Source organism: Ips typographus, linkage group LG4 (assembly GCF_016097725.1).
Source record: "Ips typographus isolate SLU linkage group LG4, UJ_Ityp_2.0, whole genome shotgun sequence".
NCBI classification, from domain to species: Eukaryota; Metazoa; Arthropoda; class Insecta; order Coleoptera; family Curculionidae; genus Ips; species Ips typographus.
The window spans coordinates 12,485,102-12,511,056 of NC_138425.1; the positions used below are offsets into that span (position 1 = coordinate 12,485,102).

General features: G+C 34.8%; 1 protein-coding gene and 2 long non-coding RNA genes across 5 annotated transcripts in view; all 3 read left to right on the plus strand.

Annotated features, from left to right (window-relative positions):
* The window catches only part of LOC145728499 (death-associated protein kinase related-like), an 83,204-nt gene that overhangs the window by 22,961 nt on the left and 34,288 nt on the right, over positions 1–25,955 (plus strand). The gene's annotated exons all lie outside the window — the stretch shown is intronic.
* Positions 1–25,955, plus strand: part of LOC145727940 (uncharacterized) — a 56,235-nt gene that overhangs the window by 17,507 nt on the left and 12,773 nt on the right. Inside the window, exon 3 of the long non-coding RNA XR_014177964.1 lies at positions 11,097–11,136. This is a non-coding gene — a long non-coding RNA (uncharacterized LOC145727940). The remainder of the gene's footprint in view (positions 1–11,096; positions 11,137–25,955) is intronic.
* LOC145727939 (uncharacterized) lies at positions 6,174–6,841 on the plus strand. The gene is made up of 2 exons (XR_014177963.1): positions 6,174–6,437; positions 6,501–6,841. It is a non-coding gene; the product is annotated as an uncharacterized LOC145727939 (long non-coding RNA).

Sequence of the window (25,955 nt, forward strand, 5' to 3'; positions counted from 1 at the left end):
AGGCAAATCTGTCCTATAAACGTCTTTGTTTACTTCTAGGACGATTTATTTACAGCTTTTACAAGCACGCATTTATTGCCATAACAAATGTGGGTGTTGATATTGGACAAAGGGGCGCCCCTACGTGCCTGGTCGGGTTCAATGCTAAACACTTATGTCAGGGCTGCCGATTCGCGTTCATTACATTTGCACAAACACGCGTCAAGTGGGCACCAAATCGTTTCAGTCAAAATTTTGCAATTTTCTTCATCTCGACATCAGTTGAGGCAACGAGAGAAAGCTAGTTTTTTTCATACGAGACTTTGCAAACCTAATATCAATTTTGTTTCACCGGTGGTTGCGGTTAATGGTACCGGCCAACAACTCTGCGCGAAATGAAATCGAAATAGCTAATTAAAACAAATGGGAAAGCTCGGACGTTTCAATCATGACACTTCTAACCGCAAATCATTCTAAAAAAGGCAAAAAGTGTGAATTAAAATGGTTTAATTCATCTAGGTACAGTTGGCCCAACGGACTCGAATTCTAGTAAAGTTTCTGAAAGTCCAATAACTTGCACCGAATCGTGATCCTGTAATCCCACGAGAGTGTAGAACTAGATTTATATTCCTATATTCTCTAAGTTATATGGTTTTGTAGCCTGTTCCCATATTGCCATTCTGAACAAAAGCTTTGATGTTCTTAAAATATGCTTATTTGGTTTTGCATCAAAGATTTTCATTTGGGGTATACCAACATTTTTTCATCACATTCTCTCAATTTTATTTGTTATGTTTTTTATTACAGTGGTGGGTCAACTTCTGGTAAAATTACATCGCAAATTTGGATCAGTTCGTAATTGACAAAACGGTCAATTATCCTAAAATAATGCGCCATACTGCCGAGATATAATACGAAGATATATTTTAATGCAATGCATACTTTAGTTAAGTGCCTACTAATGCATGAGTAATAGAATGCTAATAGGTATAAGTTCCAGGTTCAGTTTCTGACTCCGTCTTCATTTGCACAACTACTTAGTAATGGATTTTATTTTAAGACGAAGAATGTTGAGGAGGCCCTTAATTGATTGCGGTTATGCGTATTCATAAAGGAAACGTACTAAGGTTGGTGAGTGATAATAAATGAGACTTGTCAATTGACAGTCAAGTGAAATGAAAAATTCCTCGTTCAGGAATGTGGTACTGGCTGAATGAAAAAAAAATCGGTTGCTGATTAAAACGCGAAACTGTTGGAATGATTATTATCGTCTACATCCGCTTCAAACAGTAGCATATGGCGAAAGTAAACATCAACACGCAGGCATATTATTAAAGCAAACATGATGTGCCTATAATAAAAGGCAACCTTATAGATTTTAATGTATTGACATTAGTTACGGAAACAAAGCCGTTTCAAGAATGCAAACAATTAGTTTACTTTTTATATTCTTTGGATTACAGTGGCGGATCAGTATTCAGTTTCGACAAGTGTTTAGTTTCAATTAAAACTAACAAAATAGGCCAGTGAAGACGTGATACAAGTCAGAACCTTAGGCCACCAACGTGGAATTAACTTAAAAACATTACAAGACTTTCCAGCACTTTTCCATAAGTCTGACCTAAATTTTGTACAATTACCGTTGTTACCTTGCAATTGTTTTATATTCAAAGATATATGACGACAATAATTCCCACAGGCATTTACATGCAAAACTTCGTGTTAGAATAACAACTTAATTAATTTAGTAAAGAACGTCGTTGCCAAATCTTGTTTTGCCTGGTGTATGTCACATATACAGAAGAAGTCATTTTAACGGCATCAAATTGATTATTTTAATTAGTAATTTTAATAAATAAACCATTTCTCACCGCGCTAGTAATTTGGTCGATTGGCGAGTGCCAAAAGAAAACCCTTAATTAGCGGTTGCTCGCGAATAACCGGTGCAATTACGCAAGAACGAGAGTTTAACTTCCCACGGTAAAGTGGAAAAAAACGACCGATCGGCCTGTATTTTAAAATGCGAAAATTTAATAAGGAAGTTCACGATGGCGATCGGTTCCACTACTTGTAATAACTAGCGCATTAGGCTTTAGATAGATAAATCTGACTAGTGGGGAAAAATTTAAAAAACTCAAAAATAGGAAACGACCAGCTTTGGACGGAAGGGAACCCGTTCATTTTGCGATAATATACATTTAATAACTTGGAAAAGCTTTTATCATGTTTTATGTATGTTTTAACTGAAATTATTATATTAAATTATTAGTACTGTCTAACGAACCGAAGTGACATTTCGGTTAGACGTATTTGGTAAAATCTTAACAGCGTTTGGGGTTGGTTTTCTCCGAGGGGTAAATCGCTGGGGCATTATGGTGTACAAATTTTAGGAATTAATGGGCATTACTGGAGGAACATTGGTATTTTGAAAACATCTAAATTCAAATTTAAACATAAATAAAGTTTGGTAATTTCAATGAATTCTGTTGAAATACAATGAAAAGTTATGAATTTTGTAATTTTACTTTTAAAAATTTTCACGTTCTCTAGCGCCAAAATGTACCCCCTAACCCATCAACTTTTATACGTCAATAGAAAGCTTATTTCATTGGCTATATATTGACATATAAAAGTTTATACAAAGTGTGGCAAATAAGCTAGTTATTGACGATTGAACGAAAGAATGCACGAAAAAATTGGGCAATTTTGACTCCCTCTAGCGGCCGAACTGTCTAACCTATCCATTCAAATTGGGAGACGGTTAGAAAGCTCATTTCATTGGCTATCCATTGACGTATAAAACGCTACTAAAAATGGTGCAAATAAACGAGTTATTGAAGATTGAACAAAAGGATGCACGGAAAAAGTCATAAAAAAATAGTCAACTTTAACGTTCTCTAGCGGCGAAACCGTTTAACCTCTCAATCCATGTGGCAAACTTTTTAGAAAGGTCATTCCATTGGCTCTTCATTGATGAAAACTCTAGCAAAAATAGTGCAATTAAGGGGGTTTTTGAATATTAAACAAAAGGATACACCAAAAAAATTGGTCAAAGTTGACGCCCTCTAGTGGCCAAACGGTACCACTAACCAACCGACTTTTGTACGTCAATGGAAAGTTCATTTTATTGGCTGTCCATCGACATATAAAAGTAAATATACAAATAAATATATAAGTGTTACAAATACGCGTGTTATTTACAGTTTACACAGGGTGCCCCAGAAACACTTTTTGACTGGTTAGGGCTTATTTGACCGTGGAAAATTAAGAGAACACGGTAACATGAGCTACTAGGTCTACTACGATGTAATGCATAGAAATTTCTTGAAAAACCGATTTTGCAAATGACAATTTTCGTAAGGGTCAAATTTGCCTGAAAAGCCACCACTATTCCAATGGGTTTTGCGTTATGTTGGCCACTTAGTGCAAGCGAAAATCGACTTTAATGATTTTTTTTCTACAGTTTTGCTGCGGCTCTAAATTTGACACTCACTGTGCTAGGTTTGTCCCAAATATCAGGCCGTACCTAACCGATTTAAAAAAAATCCCTCACAGAAGTTAGAGTGGTTACAGTCAAGAAAAACGTTTAGTTAGCTTTGGAGCCCTCTGGCGGCCAAATGAAGCACCCTATCAACACAAAAAGCCATATTTTTGGAAAGCCCGTTATATTTTCTATCCATCGACATAAAAAAGTCTATACAAAGTGTTGCAAATAAACGAGTTGTTTGATAATAAAGACAGTTTTGCCTGAATTTGACAGCTACTCCTTTAACCTTCAATAACTCGATTATTTTGACAGTTACAGGGTGGTTTAAAGAATCAATTTAAAGAATACATTTTAGAGAAATAAGTGACCTAATACAAACTTACCTTAATTTTGAACAGAGAATCAGAGAACGTGCTTTTTTAGGACTGATGTCTTGAGCTCTTTTTTTGACCATCCTGTATAATATATTTTATCGTTTCTCTTCACCCACTCTTAGAACAAACCTTGTATAACACGACAAAACACAAAAACCAAGAAAAACACGTTTCTTGATATGCATAAATTAAAATTATTGTTTTGGACACTGAAAATATTAAATTTCACATAAAACGGTAAATATCTCAGAAACGGATACAGAAAAGTGTATGACATTAATACACGAAATATGTCTAGAATTTGAGGTAGAATCCAAAAATGCAATAAGTATACAAGGTGTCCCATTTAAATTAAGAAACAGTTGGTATCTACTTCGGGTTAAATCGTTGCACACATATTTTCTTATTAAAAAAGGTTTTTTAGACTCTCCAGTTGTGGTAATTTAGAAAATTAGTGGGTAGGTTAGGTTAGTTTAGGTTTAGTTATTAGGAATTACTGGGCATTACAAGGCATTAGTGGACATTATTGTACTCAGCGGATTACCCCTCGGTTTTCTCTCTTTATTCTTTTTATTTTTTCATTATCCTCAATTTCTGTAATTAACTTGACGTATTTCAGTATACCATATAGAACTATTCGGTATAGCATTTTCACTTGTGACGTTTCAGATTTATAATACGAATACACCTCACTAGCTTGAATAATGTGATATCAGAAGGTCGTACAAGTCACTAGCGAGACGCAATTAGACGTTTCTGAAACAGAAACACACCAGTTTGATTTATGGTCACGATCCCGTCATACATTAAATTGCATGCACGCACTAGTTGAAATATATATGAAAAAAATCGAAAAGTGGCAGTTACGAAACTATATCAGGAAGTTATTAAAAATTCAGCGTGATTTCCGATTTGTCGTTGTTTGAACTAGTTAGTCACATTGGTATATGACTAGTTCGTGGTAGCATACCCACACCACTTGGAGCTTAGTCACACCGGTATTTGCATACGCCGACCGCAACAATTTCGTGTATAAACAAGCAAAAGACATTGTTTTTTTCAGTTATTTCAACAAAATTCACTCGAGAGTCAAGGCCGTGCAAGGCGGTACGCAAAAGTGCGGTGGTACTTATTATATAAAGTGAATTGGCGAATAAACAATGTCCGTTGACTTTTTGATTAATGGAATTGGTCGTCGAACAATAAGCATACAAACTATACTCGAACGTAGTTGTAATTGAATATGCCTCCCATTCTCGTGGTCGTTGATTTAATGACGAGTTAATAAATTAGGGGGTGATTCATGCTGGGTTATCCTTCGTACCAGGGCCGCTAGTCGTTTATGTTCATCCAAAACGCACATAAATTCTTGCTTGGTAGCGTTTAATGTGCCTGCAGGTTGCATTCTGTTAATTAGTGTATTAACAATGGATTTACTGAGGATTAGTCCTAATTGTCATGAGATTGGTTTAGTTAAGCATACTAACGATGAATGAATCATAACTCATGGACATCCAGCACAACAGTTAAACAGATGATTCAAAAAAGTGCGTCAAATGATCAGCTGGCAAGTTTTGAAAATTCCTACAACAAACTAATGCTATTGATAAATTTACTATTTCCTCAACATTAACGTCTCTAGTGTGTTTGTGTTTGATCTCAGCAGTCACATTCAAAAGTCTATAAACTTAGCAAAGTGTATATGATTAATTTTGGTTCTTTATAAGAATTACCGTTGATATCATTCGTTGTATCACATGACTTCATACTGCCACTTGAAAAATACTCGAAATCACTCGTAAGTGAATCAATGACATGAAGTTTAAAATTTGATTTTCCAATAATAGGAAAAGTGTAGCTGGTTTTTTATATTATATGGTCAGGTAGGTAGTTATATTGCTCCTAGACATGTAGACGAACTTAAAGGTAGGATAGCATACTGAAACGTACATAACATCCGTAAAATTTATGTTGTCCGTGGCATTTACTACGAACCAGGAGCGTCAAATTGGTGGACGTATACCAACCGCTGGTATCAATTCCAAACAAATTTATTATTATTGGCACGTACTCTTATTTGCCATGCTGGCTTTCTATAAACGGAAAAAGAACAACATACTGGCGTACGACGAACCATTTCAATTTTTGCTCGTTACCATCTAACTCGACATCAAAAACAAACCGTCACTAACGGACATTCGCAAATTCGAATCACGTCACTTTGCGTACTTTCCATCGGTACTGCCAAATGATAATTGTGATGATTCGATGCGAAACCATTTATATTACATAACGACGTATTCGTTATTCGTAGTTGCGCGTTAATTGCGATTCGGACGCGGTAAATAATAATTGCACTTATTGTAATTTAGCTCATGTCGCGTTACAGTTACGACGTAACAATCATGTCCGGTGTTTCGTAATTGGTACTGCCGTTTTGCGCTTTCGGATCAGCATGCGAGATTCAAGGCGCATCGGGTCCGAGATACACGCACGTCCTTCCTATAACGATTTGAAATTAAGATAGTGGTCGCAAAGGCGCTCCGTATATAGTCATTGGACGTGGGGATAATAATTTAATAAAACACCGTACGACGGTAATGGAACCGCTGCCGTTGCTTACGATTTAATAAGGAACCGTTTTTTTTTTTGATTCATAGTCCGACCTACATAATCTTTCTATGGGACCATACACCGCCCTCTGTACAAGAAAGCCAAGAAGGTGCATGCCAAAAATTACAATATGGCCGAAATAGTGGTTGACAGTTTGCATTTGTTTGTATTGTGGAAATTGAGTTTTTCGATGATTAAATTAATTTTTAAGGTTTAAAGTCAAGACTTGGGATTACTTGCCAAAGTAATTTTTGTTTGCTATTATATATTGTTGTTTATATGTTTATTGTTCTAGTGAAAGTGTAGTTTGTGTTCATTTTATTGTGTTATCACTATTGTTATTGTTCCTTCATTGTTCTATAATTTGTTGTTGGTTTTTTAACTTAAACTCTATTGCCTCTACAATATGCCGTCCACTTGTTGTTTGCCAAATTGTAAAAGCAATTTAGTGAAAGGCCCAAAAGTGTCAGTCTTTTACTTTCCAAAAGACCCTGCTCGAACCCAACAGTGGTTGAAAGTTTTGAACTGGAATGATTTTACTCCAACACAATACTCAGTGGTAAGTACAATATGCTTTCTCATTCAGTAAACTTATTGCCTCTTACATACATAAGAATGTTAGTTACATTTTGAGCCCGCCTGCATTTTGAGAGCAACAAACGTTTACTCTGAAGAAACAGGACAGCTTTTAGAAGTTCGATTGGCACATTTACATTTTAAAAGAAAGGTCTTGGTAATAATATAAAACCCATTTACCAGTTTTGCTTACCTAGCTTCAAGGATTTCCAAATTTTCTTTGATTGAGCAGTTTTTACATTAGTTTGTTGTACTTTCCAGGACAAAGGGTTCTAACCAAACTTGCTTTGGCTGGACTTTATTGCGTATAAAAAGCCATATCTATACATATCTGGATCAGGAATGAAGCGTTCTTTGATTTTTCACTCACAACTTGCAATCAACTACACAAAAAAAAAAACATATTTTCTACTGCATCTGCATAGATTTGTGTACAAAACGAAAACCGCTAACGCCGCCATTAAAAGTGACATTCTAGGCTTTCTCGTACAGAGGGCGGTGGACCATAGCGTTTCTCTATCATGTGATTATTTACTACGTCAACGGACATGGTGTCACTATGTATAATAGAGCGAAATAATTATCAAAATCAGGCAAAGTTTAGGTTTAACAACGAATAGATCCGGGAGATATGAACAGTCGATTAGCGTAGAAACTTTGTTAAGTCATATAACATAGACCACATACTGAAAATGCAATGAACAGCTGTAAAAGTATCATTCTCGATATAAACCGCGGTCGCTTCCAAGTAAGAAAAAACAAAGAACATGGCTCCGTGATAAGCGTTTGCGGAATCGCAATAAAGGCTTCAATTACCTGGCCTCCATTCGTGTAATTAATTGTCCTGTTTTAATTACCTGTATAATTATTTCTTGCCGCCTTTGTGAGGTTCTTGCGTTGTGGCACTCGTTTCTAAATTGCAATCTGGACAACCTTTCGTACTTTTATCAGAGTTGTGGAACAACTGATTGTGTGCGATATACCCGAATTCCAGTAATAATAAGACGTGGGCTTGTTGTTTCATAATTTTTTTGAACAACGTCCAATTCGTTTAACAGTCTGTATAATGGAGGCGCCTATTACATTCCACGTTCCCGATTTGTTGTACTTGGTCAGTTATGTTTTGGAAATAGCTTCTATTACTGCAATTTTGTCTATCCCAAGCTGTTTTGTAATAATAATTGTAATCTGTTAGAATGCACATTTTGATTAAACATTATACAATTTTGTTGTTGACATTTTTTCTTGGATAATGACGTTTCGGGGTCTTTTTGACCACTACTCGCAAATTCGTCTCCAGATAATTGAAAATGTGTTAGTATACAGGGTGTCCCACGACGAAAGACATCGATTGATATTGGAAAAAGTATAAATAGGAGAGCTTTGAAAATTTGGCAGGATACTGATGTGGGCATGCCCAATCTAACTAAAATATTTTCAAGATGGTTGCACTTCCGTTTATACCGGAAGTCTATCACAACTTTCTTATTTTAAATAGAACACCCTATATATTATTACATATTTGGATTCCTCACAAAATTCTGACCAACTTTTGTGTACAATGCCCTATGTATCTTTAGTCATTTTCGAAATATTTGAGGTTTTTCCAAAAAAGTGACAGTTGCAACACTCAACATATTTTTGTATTCTGTCAAAACCGTATTTCATTTTGCAATGAAAATTTGGGTTATTGTAAATAAAGGATCGTTTTATTAAACTGAGGGTGCGTAATGACTCATTTGTATACAGGGTGGTCAAAAAAAAATCATAAACTTGCCACTAAAAAAAATGAAAAATTCAAGTTTTTTAAATAAAAACCCAAATTTTTTATGACGGAATCATTTTGAGCATTAAAAATTACTATACGTTTCAATTTACTTGCCTATACCTAAATCCAACCCATTTCGTTTTATTTGAGAATAAACATTTTTTTATTATGCTGCACGGTTGGGATTATCTGGTATTCTAGTTGGTTATGCTTTTTACACACGGTGATATTGGAGACCTGCAGGGCATGTTAATAACACTAGTTTTGAGTATTTTGACAACTGCAAATATACCGTAGCGGTTACGTTATTCAAACTAAGATTACTTAAATCTGTTTATTATTTACGGAGAATGTGATAAAGTTGTGAGTAGAACATGTGAGGTATTTGCCGCTCGTTATCCAGAAAAACCAAAGCCATCACCAAAAGCTGTCAAGCAAATAATTGAAAATTTTAAGAATACGGAATCTGTGAAGAGAAAAGCTATTAAAACAAAACCAATCCTTAATAATACAAATGTAGAAATTGCAATTTTGGGCTATTTTGTTGCAAATCCAACTTCATCAATAAGATAAGTTTCCGTAGAATCAGGCATATCCAAAAGCTCAATTCAAAGGATCCTGAAGAAACATAAATTTCACCCTTTTTCATTTAAATTAGTGCAACACTTAAAAGAGGTTGACTTTCCAAAGAGAGTGGTTTTTTAGTGAGTTTTTGCTGACTAGTCACTATGGAGAAGAATTGTTTTTGAATAATATTATTTAGAGCGACGAGGCCTAATTCACTAAAAATGGAATGTTCAATAGATATAATTCACACTACTGGTGTGACATAAATCCATACGTAATTAGAGAAAGAAGTTTTCAAGAAATCTGGAGTTTTGATAATAAAAAATGTTTATTCTCAAATAAAACGAAATGGGTTGGATTTAGGTATAGGCAAGTAAATTGAAAAGTACAGTAATTTTTAATGCTCAAAATGATTCCGTCATAAAAAATGTGGGTTTCTATTTAAAAAACTTGAAATTTTTCATTTTTTTTAGTGGCAAGTTTATGATTTTTTTTTGACGACCCTGTGTACAAATGAGTCATTACGCACCCTCAGTTTAATAAAACGATTCTTTATTTACAATAACCCAAAGTTTCATTGGAAAATGAAATACGGTTTTGACAGAGTACAAAAATATGTTGAGCGTTGCAACTGTCACTTTTTTGGAAAAACATCAAATATTTCGAAAACGGCTAGAGATAGGCATAGGGCATTGTACACAAAAGTTGGTCAGAATTTTGTGAGGAATCCAAATATGTAATAATATATAGGGTGTTATATTTAAAATAAGAAAGTTTTGATCGACTTCCGGTATAAACGGAAGTGCAACCATCTTGAAAATATTTTAGTTAGATTGGGCACGCCCACAACAGTATCCTGCCAAATTTTCAAAACTCTCCTATTTATACTTTTTCCAATATCAATCGATGTCTTTCGTCGTGGGACACCCAGTATACGTACGTATTTTCACGTAGAGGAGCTTCAAATCGTCTTTAGATACCGAAACAGATTATAGAGCATTATGACGATCTTTGACTTTGTCAATCAGGTGAGTTCTTATAAAATTGGCTTACGAATGTAAATTAACTTTAAGACCAGATTGTTTCCATGTTGCAACTTTGCAATTTGCTCTCAAAATCCTGAAAAATAGAAGGTAACTACCCTATCATGGTAGTTAGAAAAGAATTCTGACACAAACTAATTTTTCTTATACTGACAAAACATAAATTATGGTGTATTCGCAGATAACAATAACGATTATTAAACAATGATGAAATTTCAAGAACATCCATTATTGATTCATAGATAGATTTTAATCGTTTCAATTTAACATTAAGAGAATGTGCCAATCAACTGTGCATAATTGTTTGCTGATTGATAAGTAATAATAAAACGGACAGTAGAAATGTTATTTAAAAGATACAATCTGCGTGCAAAAAGTGGACAAGAGAACAGGGTTGCACTTTTATAACGGTGCCTACGCTGCTAAAGAGCACGCTGACATTTTCTTGCCGTAATCTAAATGTAATTAACGTAATAGAACTGAGAGAAAAAAACGCAGACGTTCGAGTGCAGTCAACATTATCGAAGCTGAGATTTATTTAATCTCCGATAATGTAATTACACTAAATGCCGTTATTATTGACCAATCTGGTTTCGCTTTAACCAAGTGCTTAACGCTGACAATGTTGCCTGTAAAATATCCGTTCATCCGTTTGTTTTTCCTGTTTTAATTTTATTTTATTGTTTCAGGTAAATGATCTGGGAACATTTTCTGAAGTGCTTAAAACGAGTAAGTTAGCAGTAACAGTCAAATTTATTCTGGGTACCACTATTTTAAACGGTATAACGCCTTATACGGTGCCAGCAGTCTCATAAACTTTACACATTTCGTGTGTGTTTTATGATTTCCCCTAGCTGGGTTTTTAACAATAAATATTTTGTCCGACGTTAACGTGAAATGTGACAGACAAACCAACACGAGATGCATGTTTTATCGGGTCTTAACGTTTTTTTTTTTAAATTTCTCGATAAAACGCGTAGGTTGAATGTTGACAACCACTTTTCGCCATGAATTTATTCCAAGGAATGTGCAAAAAAACGCTTTTGTAATCGAATGCATAGGAACAGTTACACCGGAACCAGTTTTGAGAAATTCAATATTTTGCATCGTACGGCCTAGGCAAGGCCGTTCACAGGCGACAGGTACTACTACTCGCACTTTTTTTTCTATTTAAAACGATCCTTAATCCTTTTAATAATCATAATAATAATAAACACGGAGTGCACGATTTAATCTCGACGATGATCGTAAATTAACCGGTCACGCTCTTTTGGTGTATCGAACATCGCCTTCGAGGCGTACCTATCGGATCGTATCCCGGGGTATCGTGATGTAATTATTTGTAATTTTGTTGATTTAGCTGGGTTTAATAGGAAGCGGCAGTCGATGAAGATCGCTTAGCAATATTTTTAGATTATCACCACTTGAACCATGTTCGAGCGGAAAAGTTCAACCAACTTTTACTCAGTGGAAATCGTTGACCTTTTGCCGCTAATCGACTATAGAATTTCCCTCTTAAAGGAGACGACGCTATTGAAGGTTAATGTGGGATTAATTGCAAAAATCAACACGAAACTTGATCTCACGTTTATTGTTGTTGATCATTAGATTATAAGTATTCAGTTTCCTCTCTGCTGCTTGGGAATGGTTTCAATTTCCAAATAGTTGATTTTTTTACCTTAGTTTTGTTTCAAGCGTTTTGTCCTTTATTTTCCTTCCGATTTAGAAACTTTGTTTTGTCGCGTTTATTGTAATATCGTTAAATTCCAATCCGTTTAAATGTTGCCAAAGCAAATTGCTCGAATGTCACGCATTTTTACTATTGACTAAGTTGCGACAACACTTTTATTTTGCTGAACAATCACGCACACCAAGTTTTAATTTCTTATGTCCAGGAACCGTTTATCCGGAACGGATATCGCAAAAAAGCTGTTGTGAATAAGCAAATTGGATTTTGAAAAACGTTCAAAAGTATGAATTTTCCATTAAAGTGACGTTATTCTGGGAATAGAAACGTTTGTTGCTTAATTTTCTTTATTGATTGAAAAACGTTCAGATTCTCTTTTATTTATAATGGTCCCACTCAATGAGGTCAATGAATTTGATTGGTGCTACAGTGGAAACCACTAGCAAGTTTACAAAATTTCATTGTTGCTACCATTCGTGGTCAATTTTCCTGTTTTTTTTTTCACAAACATTTTATGTTGTTTCTAGTTTAGGTTTTTACTCAATTTACTCAGATACCCTCCATTTAAAGCTCGATTTAAAGTGTTGATTAACTATACAGGGTGATTCCAAAGTTGGTGCTTTCCTTTCACCTGCGAATAGGGCTTCAAAAAATAAAGTTTTTTTTTCCTTTGACGCTTTTTCGAAATATGAATAATAATGAAGATACAGGGTGTCAAAGTTTTACTGAAAAAATAGAAATTTAATGACTTTGGCCAAACCACTTGAAGTAATTAAACAAAATTTTGTAGGTGTCAGTAGCTACGTGGAAAGCAAATTTTCCAAGAAACAACAATTTTCTTGCGTTTACCAGTAGCGCGCGTATAACTTTTTAAAAAATTTTTGAAAAAAAAAATTACTCTACTGTTTTTTTTTTTCAACATAAAATTTATTATTGAATTTCTTGTTCAATTCTAAAAATAAAACCCTTTTTATTATTTTTGCTACGACGCACCGTTTCCCAGTAAAAAAAATAAAAACCGTCTTAGTGCGTGCCTAAAATTAAATGCTGTTTTAATTTAAAGTGTCAAATTATTAAAACTTAGTTCAAAGGCGGCTGAAATCTTTTGTTTTTGTTTATGTCTGTTGATGAGGAATAACCTGTAGTTAGTTAAAATTAGATTTAAGTTATTTTTTATTTTGTTTTTTTCCAGTAAAACTTTGACACCCTGTATCTTCGTTATTGTTCATATTTCGAAAAAGAGTCGAAGGAAAAAAAAACCTTATTTTTTGAAGCCCTATTCGCAGGTGAAAGGAAAGCACCAACTTTAGAATCACCCTGTATTATTACAAAAGAATAAATGGAGAAAACATTCACTTAAAAAATAATTCCATTGACCCCCTTCGGCCCATTTAACTCGTTATATCGATTAAAATTTTTGACCATTGTGTTCGCGCTTGATTACCTTTTTGATTAAGTCTAACACACCTGGGCAAAACCTACACTGATTTCAATTAAATAAATGCGCGCTAAACCGCGCCGTTATTGACATAAACAATAATTAAGTTCATTGTGTTCGGGTCCGTTAATGAGAAATCAGATATTGGCGCAGTTCTTGATTTAAACACGTCTTTATGTTAAAAATCAAACTAACAACAGTCTTACCTTTTAAATCAACAAATATTCTTGAGAGTGACCTGGTTTGTTGAGATGAAAAACAAAATGTTTAACGCAAAAATCATCCAATTAACCACCACCAAGTAAGCGTGGGTTATTAAATTGATACAAACCGATTCAAAGTCATTTCAATGTTTTTAGCTGAACTAATTTAGAGAGATATGCAAATTCCTCAGGCTGGTCTTCTTTAACATTTTTTTTTTTAGTAATACCTGGACTTATTCGATTAAATCAATATACACAGATTATGCATAGTGGATAAATAAGTGGGTAACACCTGCGTCTTAACTGCTTTGAGATTTTTTTTTGCATAAAAGCACTGTAATTATAATTTTTCATCGATTGACAAGATTGGCTAATCATCGGTTGTTGTTTAAGACTGCACTGGGTAGTTTCAAGAATTCACACATTGAAACGTAAAAAGTATGATAATTTTCTAAAGAATGATGAATCAGGATGACAAACACCCTCATAACCTTACGGTCGTGTAATTTATGTTTTGACATTCCTTCTGGTGGAAATGATCGTCATCGACCTTAACACGGCGCCGAACTTTACAGGTCATACAGGCAGTGGAAAAAAGTACCACTTTATGAGGTTCTACGACATTAACTTTTCGCCAACGAGCCGTATATTCCACATGTAATTTTCTTCCGCCAAATAATAAAAAGTTTTTTATTACGACTGCGTGCGACCTTCTTCGCGGTGGTAGTACGCAGGCTTTTGTTATTTTTAGGACTTCCGCGGTTTTTGTCTCGTTTCATTTTCTGATATCATTAAGTTAAGGTTTTAATAGGCGCCTACCTTATTTGCAAACTTTAATCGAACTAATATCGATATTTTAATTGATTTACGTAGCTCGCGGTATTGGTAACTTTTTATTGGCGGTGTGCGGTACATTAGATACTAAATTGTCTTGTGCGGTACTAACATCGTAACTTGGACCATTAATAAAAGACAAGACAACTTTCAATATCCCATAAACGTGCGCCTTAATCACTTCTTCCTTGACTTCTTTACTTTAATCATCGATCGTGCTAATTGCCTTTCGATTTTGCTACTTGAACCCCACTTGTCGATTAGAATAAACTGCTCAATATTAGTTATTATTTCAGTATTTGCACCAACTAACCTTCATCACGTTTGTATTCCATAAGAATAATGCGAAATTGATGGGCTTGGATAGACGCACGCAAAATCACATTCAACCAGGAAATATTCCCTATACTTTCACATATAAACATTTATAATTTCCCTTTTCTCACGATACCGAGTGTGTGCATCTAATCGTTATCATTTTATTAGGCTAAATAAAATGCATCGTAATCTACACATTAATTAAGCCTCTTATCAGAAATCTTCTATCTAGGAAGTCTTAATCCTGTGGATTATAGTTGTGCTGAACACAAATAGATCTGACATTTTGAAACGACATTATATTGCGACAGCATATCGTGTATCTGTCCCTCTAATTACGGTCGCCTTTTGGCTTTAGTATTTGCCAGTGACAATTTCAGGCACGTAACATTCACCTTGAGCCAAATTCTAAATTGATCCGCACTATTCAAATTGCTATTCGTACTATATTGATCTGGTATGAACGGATAATGCTTCGACTTTTGTTTATTGCAGTCGTCTATGATGATAGTTGCCTGGAAAAGGGGTGATTTTGCTCTAACTTTTAGAGATTGATGACTTATTAAATGGAATTGCTGAGCATTGCTCAAATCGTAAAAATATACTGTCACACATACTTGGAGGTGAAAAAATTATGTTTTCTTTGGAATATCTTAAAGAAAGATATTGATCACCCAGCCAGAGGAATAAGTTACTAATTTTTAAATTTTGCTACGGCGAACAAACAAGTAATGCACATTAATTAAATCACACAGTCTGCCTATATTTATTGCAATTTAGCTTTTCCGAGAATATCCCAGAAGTTTTCCGTTCCTAGAAGAATCATTCTAGACCTCTCTAGAAATTTTAGAATAATTGTAGACGTTTTTGGTAACTTTTTGAAGGTTTTTAGTAGGGTTTGGAGGCATCTAAATAATTCTAGACCGAGTTCTAGACTTCTTTGTTTCAGAATTTTTTGAAAAGTTTTAGGACACTTGTAGAGGCTTCTGGCCACTTTTTGCAAGTATTCAGTGCTATTTGAAAGCATCTAACACATTGAGAGTGATTCTAGAGACTCTAGAGAAAATTACCTGTATTGTCATTGCATTCACACCAAAATTATTTAGTATTTTATAAGAAACACCTTGTATAATTCAGCTGCTTGTCTTTACGCCTACCAAAGCGTATAGTTTCTAACCTATTTACAATCAAAACTAAACCTTTGTTTTCCACAGAATAACTGTCAGAGGTTCAAGTTTTTTCTGTTCAGTGTTTCTTTGAATATCTACGCAAGTAATCGGAATTTTAAAAATTTTAAAGCAAACATATCACTCCAAACCAAAACTCCAACTCCAAACTACTGCAAACTACGTAATTTAATCAGCTTTGTATCTCTTGCCGTTTTTGAGATTCCCATACTTGCATTCTGCATTAGTTGAAATAGGCTCAAAAAAAGCACCTCAATTTTTTTAATTTTTCGAAGAAAGGGATGTTTTTTATTAGACACTTTAAGTGGCAAACAAAACCTTATACGTAATACGTTATTTCACCACCTGCACATGCTAAAATAACGAATAACGGCTTTAACGTATTACGGTGTAACGTAACATTACGGGCTATAACGTGTACGTTATACGCAACCCGCAAACAGGTTTCTGTCAATCCACGTTTTATGATTCATGTCATTTTTCTACTGAAACATGGAACAATCCTGTGAAACAATCAGATTTCAAATTGCGCTTTAGATTAACAAAAGAGTTAGATTTACATTTGGCAAGGAAATGGAATTGTATGAGCAAAAAACCCATGTGAAGACCCCAAGAGATGGGGGACTATATTATTTTCATTATGCAAGTGCATAAGCACCACATCATCCAAGTCGTCTTCATCTTCTGAATCGAAATCAGGAATGGCGATTTCAAAAATGTCATCCATTATGTAGCATACGTGTTATAAGTATACAACATACAATGAAAACAAGAACTTCTTCATTACACAAAATAAAGAGCAAAAATCAAAGAAAATTTAAGAGAAAACACGAGGTTGACAGATGTCCTAACTTATAGTGTCATTTGATACCTGAAATAGCGTATAGCGTGTAAGGTAAAACGTAAAACAAACTTAAAGTCAATTTTAACGCAAAATCCTTAAATACGTAGATCATCTTACGTATTGCGTACTCCTGCGACTTCAAGTGTCTATTATGTTTAAAACTGTCCACTAACACTATCCACTATAAAACTTAATCTACGATTTAACTGTATTTTCTTTTGTGTGTTTTGTTTTAGTGAAAGGTGCATACAAATTGTTCACTCTTCTCTTTAGCTCTTCAAAAGAGTTATTAAGATAACAATCACCAAAAAAAACTAAATGGCCTTGCTGACATTTATTCTGCTTGACAAAAAAATGATTATTTCTATTATCATTGTACTTATCAAAAGTTCATCATCTCGATCACTGCGGCATTGCTGGCATGAAAGTGAAGAACCCATTAAACGATGAGGGTCATTGCGAGAGAAAGTCGCCATCGTCTTCCTCGCAGCTTCACCAAAGGTCAAGTTTGATAATGTCGATGACGGCCGATACATTCTCTTGTCGTTTTGCTTGTTGCAATAATTGTTCGTTAATGAAATTTTTCGAGTGTTATGTAAAAGCCTCAAATTCCAGTCTTAATATTCAGTTCTCGTTCGAATGAAAGAATTGTCGAGAGCAATCAATGGATTATTGAACGTTTTAATGTCTTTTCGGAATGTCTTCTATCGGTACTCTAGAAATAGCCCTAGTAAATAAAACACTGCACCGCCGGTATAGTCAATTATAAAAATAGCCGATGTATCGTAACATTGACTCAACATTTCAAAGGCACCGGATTAAAACGGGAATTTAAAAGGATCAATAAATATCGCCGACCAAAGAAAACGGTCTTTAGCGGATCCGCATATATGCGTTAAATGAACGGAAAATAAGCAAAGGCGGTCTATTTTATGTCTGTATTTATTGACACGGTAATAGTGGAAGTTCAGTCTACTTATAAATTAATCTACTGAAACAATCCGAGCTGCAGATAATTTACAAACTTGATCATTTTTGTAGCGTTAATTAAGCGGCCTGTTTTATTATCGAGCGCGATTCCTTTTCCGTACCGATTCGATAAAAATTACCGATGGTAAAAATCCAATTACAAGTTTCGCGTTTTATATTTTTGCCTTATTTACAATATCCAAATAAAGGCCTTACAAAAATGTTGCTTGCAACTTTTATCACCGGCAACAGGATTTCGACGGTCCAAATTATTACCTGCAGATCAACCATGTAAACCGAACATGGAGAGTACGTAGGTGATAATTTTTTCAACGTCAACGTGCATCTCCCACTTACGGTTTACTTACTCCATGCCATGCCCGTAAAAACATGCAAAATCCATTACAATTTTGTTCTTTCAATGTGAATATTATATGTAGTTTTTGACGGTGAACTTCAAGATGATTTTTTGTTTTTATATTGTTACATCTACATAAAATTCTGCAGTAAAGTAGAAATATTAAAGCTTGTTACCAACAGTTTGTCTTAGTTTTTTGTCTGTAGTAATTTTTCCAACAATTCTTAACAAAACTAGTTTGAGTGTTTTTAGGTCTATATCTATACCAGTTTCAACTGATTGATTTTTTTCCAATCTGCAACCCAACCAACGCCTCCGTCATTATATTAAGCGCAAAACTAACCACTTGTCTTTCGTAACCGTTAAGAACCTCATAGAAATTAAGTAACAAATTTTGTAATAGTATTGGGGACACGACACTTCAATAAACTGTTTCACATCGATAAAAGAAAAACGTTTACTGGCCGATAAATCGATCGCAGCCTGTTGGTAATTCCCCGGTCTTTTAATTTCGATCTCTTATCGATTTACGTGTTTTAATTGTTGCATTGGCAATAATGGGTCGCGATTCTCTTTGTGAGCAGTTGAATTTTTTCTTAATAAATCTCCAGTGGAAATGTTCGGATTTCAAGGCAAAATCACGCCCACGTCGTTTTTTCTCAGTGTACATTTCAGCAGTATAATGACATGCCTCAAGTTACAAAACGTTAGATTCGTGTCAGTGTGTTTATGAACGTGTCGCCTACCAACGCAATTATGTCAAGTTTAGACTGTTTAAAATATGATTTGTTTTGTTTACTTTTTAAGCCTTATTTCTACTTGCATAACGGTATTATATAGATCGAACCGGACGTCGGTAACGATTACAACTATGTTAGCACATTAATAGTTTACAATGTTTTCCCATTAACACTTTGTCTGTCAGCTTCATATAATAAATTAGTTCACTTTTAGAAAAAAAAGCAACAATTATGACCATACAAAGTACTCATTAGCGTTCGTAAAGAACGTGTTTCTAGGATAAGTTTCTTTTGCTGTTCGTTTTCAAGCAGAAGCACGGTAATTTGAGACTGTCAATGAACTTTGCGAAGAATTTTGTGTTGTAAAAATTCCTCCCATGGTACGTATTTTACAGCGATAAAGATAAGGATGAAGGTCATCAAAATTGTTTCTTGGAATGAATTTGTATTTCTTTTAGTTTTCCTGAGTCACATGTAATTTGCTGCGTATTAATGACACACAAAATAAAACTTAATAGTCATTGATTATTGTAAATAAAGCTATTTTAGTAACAGTCCGGATTTCAGATGGCTTATTTCCGTTATTTAATGCCTAAGCCACTATCGTTTTGGCCACTCAGTAATGCACTAATAGTCAGCTTCTGCAGGATTATAATGATCTAATTGTCGAGAATTAATGCACAATCAGTGTTAATGATTGTGAACGTAGTATTATCTTCGCCTTTTGTGGCAATTTGCGCATCATATGATCCCCCTCTCTCTCAGCTCCTTGAATTATATACTATTATTTTATTGAAAGTCAAAAGTAATTAATCTACTGGTACATGCAAATTTTTTGGGTCAACATTTTGCAACAGAAAAAGAAAACATTATACAATAATATTAATAAACCTATTTTGTTTCATATTGTCTCTACCTTACCTTGTGAACGTTACGCGATTATTATTAGTTAATTCGAAGCAGGCGAGGATGAAAGTGTAGAAAGCGTACATTTTCTCGTGAGAGACGTTTTCAATTTTATTCTGAAGATTATGGTAATGACATTCGTATGTGTTGGAATGAGCACGCAAATCCTCCATTTATTGGCTCAATTTATTGAATTTCTATGGCTCTTAGAAGTCCATTTCCGAAATAACCCGCCGGATGTTACAGCTCACGCGACTCATTAACGTTCTGTTATTGCATCTGTTCGGGGTGTTATTTCTGAATTTAAGTCTAAAAAAATTCTGTTTTTCGGATAAGTGCATCTTTGAAAAATTCCACAGAGAAAATTAAAGGTGACCGTCTCAGCGAGATAATTAATATTTGGTGACATGTTTTTCTGTCAGGAAAAGTGGATCGAAAAGCGTTAACTAGCGGATAGGCAAGCGCCGGTCATTAAATCGCCGACGTCTAGTCATTTGCAAAGCACCGGGAAATACTTTGGCAACCGGCCAGCCAAAATATGATTATTACATAGTTAAATCATCTATTAGGGTGATGAATGAACTTTAAGATCAAACAGATTCCGATGGCGCAATTTACGAAAAGCTTTTTACCTGGCCGGCATAGTTGCCAATAAAAATGCGCATTGGTCGCATTCCGTTCTAGTCCAGGTTTCGGTATTTGGGTCTTTGAGTTGCGGTTTTGTCACAACTTTTTCGCCGCTTTTTCCTTGATGATGTGAGGTCTCGCCTAAAGACATCTTTCATTGCGACCGTTAAAAATAAGTCCGTTCTAACACATTCCCCTGTCAAGGCAATTAGGCGTGTCACTTTGAAAAATATTTGAAATGTAATATGGGACATTTTTAACTCTAACCGTCCAGACACATGCTTCCACCAAGAAAGACGGGGTCTACTACTTGTAAAAATAACTCCGGGGATTGTAAAGTACAAGCGCGACGATCGTCTGGAATGTTATGGGTTTACTGTTGTCATAATTAATTAGAGAGAGGAAACGCGGTTGTGTGATTAGTTATTTTGTTAAACGGACTATTTTGTGTACCACTCAAATAAATGCTAACCGTTAAATTAAATAATCACGAAGCAACCGAATTTACTGTTCATGTAAGTTCCTTTTTAGAAGGAATTTTGGGTACATTGTGGCAACCGTTGCTTGTTTCATAAGAGCCTTACTTTCCATAAAACGAGATTTCGACTTGTATACTACGTTTTAAATCCGTCATAAATAGGTTAGGTTAGGTGTGCTGGTCACGATAGTCACGTGATTCAGTGTCTCAGTTTAAAACTGAAAAACGGTCACGTGATTCACGTGAACAGTTTGTGATGTAAAACTGTCCGGACATTATGAATTCCATTTTTAATCTTAAAAGAGTCACATGACCATTTGCACCTTAAAAGGAGTAGGTAACGTAATTTTCAAAATGTTTAATTTAAACCAGTGACGTGATCTTTAGGATTCAGTTTTGACGTTTAAAACAAAATTTGACGAATGAAAATCGTCACTTAACCATTTTCATTGGAAAAAGTGTCACTTGACTTGAAAAATATCAGTTTAAACTTAAAAACGGTCACGTGGTCTTTCAAATATGATTTCGTCATTTAAAACAATCACGTGACTTTTAAAATTTCGTTTTGACGTTAAAAAAGAGTCACCGTAATTTTCAAAATATAAGTTCAAACTGAAAAACGGTCACGTGACCCTTCAAATAATCATTTGCCATTTAAAACGGCACTGGTACTGGACGCGTTATTTGTTTTTTAAAGTATTATTTCCAAATGCTACATACAAATGAAATATTTCTGTCTGGTTAGCTTTCTTCAGAGAAAAATTTACTTTCATCGTTCCTGATTCTTCAAATATCAGACAAAGAATGCATACAAGGATGAGATCAATGCAAGACAAAAGCTACTAGAAAATATTGTCTGGTTTTGCAAGACATGAATTAACAAATCACTTGCCCTGTGAGTAAAATCAAATCTGAGCTGGTTTTCTGGTATGAATCAACTTGAAAAAAAGCAACATAACCTTGCAATTACTATTTGATTACAGGCAAATCAACGGGTCACTGGTATTTTTAAACTCTCGCGGAACAATAAAGCAAAATCGACACCATCCAAACGCACCTACACACAGCTAAAGATCGCAATCATGTTGCCCGACCACATGCCGCGTTAATTAATTTCCCAACTTTAATAATACGAGTTTTGCCAATATTTACAAAATAAACGAAACGAGAAAAGGTCGATTGGAAGGAAGAAAAAAAACGTTTCCTTTGTTCGAGCGGAGCCTCTCGTTGGATAGGCGTGGGTCTGGTCAATGTCAGATCGAAAATGGGTGAAGACGCGTCAGTTACGTAAAAAACAACCTTAATTAGTCACTTTCGACTGATTTTGCGTGTGTAATTGTCAAGGTTCTGTTTTAAATTTGTATGGAATTAGGTAGTTTCTACGCATAAAATCTCAATTTGATAAGGTAACAGTAGCTTTATTAGCATATCGAATCGAAAAGGTGGGCGGAAATACAGGTGTTTCTTTTTTATGATTTTGTAACGTTTTTCAGTTTAAACTCCTTGATTGGAGTCAACAGTAAACTATCTGAAAATATCCCCAGAGAACAACATTTCAAATATTTGTACGTGAATCGACAGTGGAATCTTAAAGTCTCGCATTTTCTCTTCCAATAAGATATGCAGTCTAAATGAAGATGACATTGGACGTTCTGCGAATAGATTAGCGTTAATTCACATTATCTAGTTAACATTTGCTTTAATTATGTTGTTTGTTATGTTTTATGATCAGTTTTCTACGAGTCAGATTTAATCAAACGAATGTCAAGCTTGTTAACACATTCCAACCATAAATAATTATTAAAAGAGTGGACGCTTTCGTAATAGAACCAATTTAAAAACTATGGCAATAGATTAAATATGATTTTTGTGTGATCGCGTCAACCAAAAGTGAAAACCGTCCAAGGCTGACAGAAGACCGTTAAACTGTTATTCAGCCGTTTTATTTATATTTTTCAGTCTGGGAGAACAGATGTTATAGTGATATCTCACTTCCCGTGACAAAGAGATGGAATCTAAAAAAGAAAAATACATTCGGCAAGGCCGTCGCGTAACGTGTGTTTAGACAATTAACCGAAGTGACTGTGAGTTCTTCGACCAGTCAACTCCTCGTTAACTTCTATTGTCCCGATAAATAATAATCTGCGAAATAAAAGTTGAAAACTCAATCTTAAGACGCGAGAACATCTCGATCGGGATTCCTAGCCACATACAAATCGAGTTAACGTCTTATTGAGCTCATCGGTTTTTTCTTTTCATTTACCCTTGACTAAGACAGTTTTCTTATCGGTAAAGACGGTGTGGCAGCCAATCACTCGGTCATTATCGGCCAATTAAGTTGTTTTGTTTTGCATAATGAATCTTCTGCCTGACTGGCACATCCACTGAACTCGAAACGCTTCTTTTTTTTTTCGTCCAAAACCTGAGCCGAAAGATGCAATAAAAGTTTAATGTCCAGTAGGATTTTATAGGTTTCATTTTATTACATGAGGAATTTAATGTTAAACACCTTCTTTGGCGTATCAATGTCCAGGAAGACTTATATGAATATGGGCAATGAACTGATAATTTTATTGATCTTTGTCAAAAAAAAAATGCAGCAGTTAACATTGGTCGAACATCAACAGTCGACTAAGAGAGAAACTCTTTCAAGCATTGTTTAAATACCAGGTGTCCAAGAGCACCCTGGACATAGGAAATCAACATGGGAAAATCGTTTTGTTTTTTTTTGCGCCTGTACGGTTCATTTAATTGAAAAACGCTTTAGATAAAAGTTGTAGAAAGCATTTTCGGCTATCAACTTGTAATTTTTTCAATACCGTAGATTTGACCATTAAGACGAAAAACGGCTCTAAAATTCGGAAATTTTAAATCTCGCGCCAAGCGGTCGTTAAGGAAAGTCCTATTTTTATATCCGGCCGTGCTACCAACCTTTCAAAATCATAACAAATCGCTGTCAGTCATTCTGTAATCAAAACATTCAAAACAAGTTTATTTAGTAATAATTTTGAGTTACTACCCACAAAATGCGAAGAAAATAAAAATAAATCGTGATAAAAACACTTTATCAGTAGCCACAGCCCAAAAATCTGGTAAGTTGCGTTTATAACCTCATTCAATGTCTCTACTCTCTACTAGCAAAATTCTTTAAGAAAACACTGGTTTTGCTTGCAAATATTTAATGAGGATCATATGTCAATCACCTATCTCAAGCCTCTTCATAACACTACCAAACGATTTAAAGTGATGAAAACAGTGGACAATGAAGCCAGATCTTTGAAGATCTGGTGTACAAGGACAACAACAAAGGGGCCAAATACTTCCTTCAAAAGTGGTGAAATTTAGCTTCAATGTTCTTAACTTCATGGACTATCATCAGCGAGGGTCTTCATCAGTGTTGCAACTAAAACTTAAAATGATTCAGTGTTGATATCTGACTTAAATCTCAAAATTTGATGTGACTGTGAAATGTGAATAATCTTAAACTGGCTATAAAATCTCTGAGAAACCCCTTCTAGGAACAGAATATGGACTTACACAGTGAAATTATCAGTCAGGTGACAAAAGTTTTTGTATATGGGTAGGTATTGTCGAAAAACCAACTTTTCAATTGAGCTATCTACATGAGCTGTTCTATTCTAGGTTTAGATATTAACATTATAATTGTGTTCTTTTTTTCCACACACTCAATTGTTCCAAATAAAACTTTGTACACTGAACGTTTGTATTAATTATTTATTCACAGTTCAAGGTACGGTAGGTAATGTAGTATAAATTTTCTTCAAGTGGAAAGCTTAGGTACAATAGGTCGCAAAGAAAACTGGTCTTACCACATAAACAGTGATTGTTCCACAGATTGAGTGTGAGTGGGTGAACATTTCACCATACAAGCTATGCTAAAAACAACTGTGTCTTACTAACCTAATATTTGTTTGGATAATAGGGGAGTTCCAAATTAGCAAAGGTAGGTGAAATGTAGTAAAAATGTAAGAAAAACCATTTGCTTCTAATTCAATACACCATTTCACAGGACATACCTTTACTAATCAAATGTGAACTCGAGTTACACATTACTTGTAAACAAACTATTTTAGGTTAGTAGACATTTTACAAGTATCCGTGTAGGTGAATGATGTTCAAGTTAACTAATAGAGCTAATTAAATATCAGTACTTACCTTACCCTGTAGAACTAGGGAAAAAACATTGACAATTATTTATAAAAATGCTTTTTTATTAACATCATACAATGTAAAACCACTTAAACACTATGGTGTGTTGATAACACTACAAAACAGAAGTATTTACCCTCTTTTGTGGTTCCTGTATAGTAAAGCAACTTATCTTCAAACATCTGCAGGCCTTCCTAGTCCATTGCTTTTATCACTTTAAATCGTTTGGTAGTGTTATGAAGAGGCTTGAGATAGGTGATTCGGTCATCCTCATTAAATATTTGCAAGCAAAACCAGTGTTTTCTTAAAGAATTTTGCTACAAAGTAAATAAGTTGAGTAGAGACATTGAATGAGGTTATAAACGCAACTTACCAGATTTTTGGGCTGTGGCTACTGATAAAGTATTTTTATCACGATTTATTTTTATTTTCTTTGCATTATGTGGGTAGTAACTCAAAATTATTACTAAATAAACTTCTTTTGAATGTTTTGATTACAGAATAACTGACACTGACATCGATTTGTTATGATTTTGAAAGATTGGTAGCACGACCGGATATAAACTGTCCTTAACAACCGCTTGGCGCGAGATTTAAAATTTCCGAATTTTAGATCCGTTTTTCGTCTAAGGCCCAGTTGTACAATAATGGTTCAACCTTTGAACCTGGTTTAAGTCAGAAATGTCACTTTGACAGCAATGCATTTCTTATGGGAAAGTTCAACTACCAGTTGCAGTTCAACTGAACCGGTCCTTGAACTGCGATTGTACAACTGGGCCTAAATGGTCA